Genomic DNA, 3,565 nt, shown 5'->3' on the forward strand with positions numbered 1-3,565 from the left:
GTGCCAACAAAGATTTGGTGGAACATTGTTTATTTATTTTGTGTCGAATTCCCACTTCCCACCCATTCTTGAACTTAATTAAAGGTTTTCGATATAATGAATGAATTCGGAATGACCGTAACCTATAATAATTGATATTGGTTCGAATTGGGTCTTTCGCAAAAGGTAATACTTCGTTGGAAACGTTGGTACAAAGCTACAACAAAGGCCGCATCCTAAATGAACTATACTCAGTCTGGCTTCCCTTGACTCAACATAGGGTCCATCCATGTTGATATCCATGTTTTAAATATGTCAAGGTGATGGTGGTAGACACATGACCTTGTTTTGGAGATAGGGTGAACTTGATTTGTTCATGAGTGTTACGCCGGACCAACAAGATTCAGAGCTTCAATAACTCCTAACCAATTGAACGAAATGTTAACCACTTCATTTGATAGATGTAATGTCTATGAGTAATATGCTTGTTAATTATCGATCCGAAAAACTTGTTTCTTAAAAATTGCTTTGAAAACAGGCTATTGAAAGCACACAAATCTGTATATATGCTGGCGCCCATTCGGCTATCCACTCAGTTGTAATTGTACATCGGTATGAGCATGTTATCGCTGAATTGGAAATTTCTTTGAAGCGAATGAGTTTTTCTAATACAGTGATGGAATACATTCTTTTGATAATTTCTTCAATCAAATGCGATCATCGTAAAATTCTGTCTTTCGAAAACTTAAAGACTGGAAGGAGCAAAAATTGGTCGACAAAAAATCGTTTATTTCAGTCAAAATTCATAATATAAAAATCCATGGATTTATCAGTTATGTTAAGATTCTGTTTGACCGAGGACCAATACCGTTCGATAGGGTGGAGTTGCCTATTCCCCATAGTGGCAGCTCGCCAAGACCGGCTGAAACAGCACAGGTCTATTACGTTGCTTTAGGAATAGTGGCAGTCGCTTTTCCAGGCACTCCTGGATATCTGGCATGCCAGACGAAGTATTTTTTTTTGGGAACTTCAACAGTTTGATGGTTTTGGAAACTTCGAATCTTCCCTTTTCCTGATGCGGTATAAAACACCTGTTCCGAAAGCTGCTTGAAATTAGCATTCACATTAGTTTCGACGTCCATGACGACACAGTCTAACTTTGTGAGCAGATTCATATACAGCTTTCGGGACCGCTGCTTTACCGACGTGTTTTGTTTGTAATCTCGATTCGCCACCTTCACCTTCTTAAATGTCGACAGCCCGGCTCGTTTCATGGCCCGATGCACGGTAGTTCCCAGCGACGTCCAGGATGAAGAGGTTAGGATTCCGCTTATATTTCGCCGTCATCTTCTTCGTCGTCGCTGCCACGTCCGGATTACGATTGCCGTCGCTTCCAAGCTTCTTGGCGCTCGATAGATGCTTCCCGAACCCTTATAAAACATTTGTCACGGTCGATTTGGCCACATCCAACAATTTTGCTCACTTGGCGTGCAAGAACGTCAGATTCTCTTGCTACGCAAGCAAAATTCTTGACACGCTGCTTCTCCTACTTGGACGTCATTTTGAAAACTGGAGAACAAACGGTGAAAACTAATCATAGCAACCATTGTATGGGAAAGACGGGCAGGGTAGGAAAGACGGACACCCCTGTATAATTGATAAATTACATTTTTCTCTTGAATTTCAATGATGTACAAACTTGCAATACAGTGTATCAATACCTTTGACACTTACTGTGTATACCTAGCTGGCTTTCTGTTAAAATTTTAAATAAAAACAAAAAAGTAATCTGCAAAGAGCAGCTCGATGTAAATTTTCGTCTGCAGAAAATAAGGTTTTCATTGTTATCGAGTAATTTTTTGGGATATTTTTCGTTACGTAAATGTTTTACCATCACATCTTTTCCATGTGATTTTAGTCTAGCCTTTTTGTTAGATCATTTTAAGGCACATTTGAAGATCTCCAAAACTTTTCGAGAACATAAACTTTAATTTTCAGTTAGTGTCCATCTTTCCCGCCTTTCCCAACTCAATCTTATTTTTTCAAAGATGCCGAACACAATCATTTTTCAAAATTTCTGCCTCAAAGATAAATTTTATTCTAAAGAGATACCTAGACTACGAATTTCTGGTGAAATAGCTATCTATTTTTTGTAAAATTCACGAAAAAAAAATCAACTTTTACTTAGGGTGTCTAACAAAAAGGCTAGACTAAATTCACCTAGAAGGGCTTGTAATTTTTCTCATTTTTTAATGTCTAAAATAGCATCCAGCATGCGGAATGACCGATTCGGATTACGTTTAAAAAACCGCTCTGCTGTTTCGTCCATGACATGTGGTTGCACTTGCAAACGTAGTTAGTGGGCATCTGTGGGGTCCCTGTATAGGATACTGAGGAGTTATTTCCAGAATCGAATCCTGGTATACAACACTGACAGTGGAAAGATGCCGATGAACATCTCGGCGGGAGTTCCACAAGGTTCCATCCTAGGTCCAACGCTTTAGAACACGATGTACGACGGTGTACTAACGCTGAAGCTACCCAAAGGTGTGGAGATAGTAGGTTTCGCGGACGACATTGTAGCAACGGTGATTGGCGAGATGCTCCAGGAAGTAGAAATGTTGGCGGCTGAGACAGTTGACACGATCGGTAGCTGGATGGACAGCGTTATGCTCAAGATGACGCATCAAGAAACCGAGGTGTTGTTAGTGAGCAATTGCAAAGCAGTGCTGCGAGCAGAAGTCTCGGTCGGAAGACAACTATCAACTGTTGCTCAGCATTTTTGCATTCAGCCGAGTAGAAATATTTACTATCGATTTATGTAAATATCTCTAAGAGCTATCGAGAAATGGCGAAGCTCAAATCACAGTAGTTCCTCTCTTCTTTCTCATTGCCCGTACAACGAACACTTTCGCATTTCATTCCATTCTTGTTTCGAGCTGTGTGTTAGGCCATTTCCATTTTTGTTTTTAAGAGACTTTAAACTTTTTCAGTTTATTTGCCTCTAGCCCTGAGAAGGGCTACCTGTCTTGAGAAAGGCAATCCACTCCAGCTCGACGTTCGCCGGCAACGATGTTGCTTCGATGACCACCAAAAGAGGAGTGATGTGTTTTCAAATCGCGAATGGCTTATTTATACGAAACTAGTTGACCCGGCGAACGTTGTTCTGCTATATAATTTATTTTCAGAGAATATTTTGGTTGATAAAAATAACGAATATATTTCGTGAAAGTTTGTATGTTATCGTTCTGATCTGTAAAGTTGACTTAGATGATTATTTTTAATACGAAACATACATATGCGTACCTCTTAATTCCGAATATTCCTTTTTTATTTCAAATATCCTTGTTTTATATACATACTAGCTGACCTGGCAAACTTCGTCCCGCCCAAAATTTATTTTTCGTTATCACATCCACGTTTTCTTACTAAGCGCATGTTCATGGGTCCAATCGCAGAACTACCTTTAAATATCATTTTTTACTATAAAATTTCAGTACTTCTACCAAATCTCGACATTATAATAATAGATTATATTCAGACACAATTTTTGTGCAAGATTTTTCATCCACTTGCGTTATTTGCG

Source organism: Toxorhynchites rutilus, chromosome 3 (genome assembly GCF_029784135.1).
Source record: "Toxorhynchites rutilus septentrionalis strain SRP chromosome 3, ASM2978413v1, whole genome shotgun sequence".
NCBI lineage: Eukaryota > Metazoa > Arthropoda > Insecta > Diptera > Culicidae > Toxorhynchites > Toxorhynchites rutilus.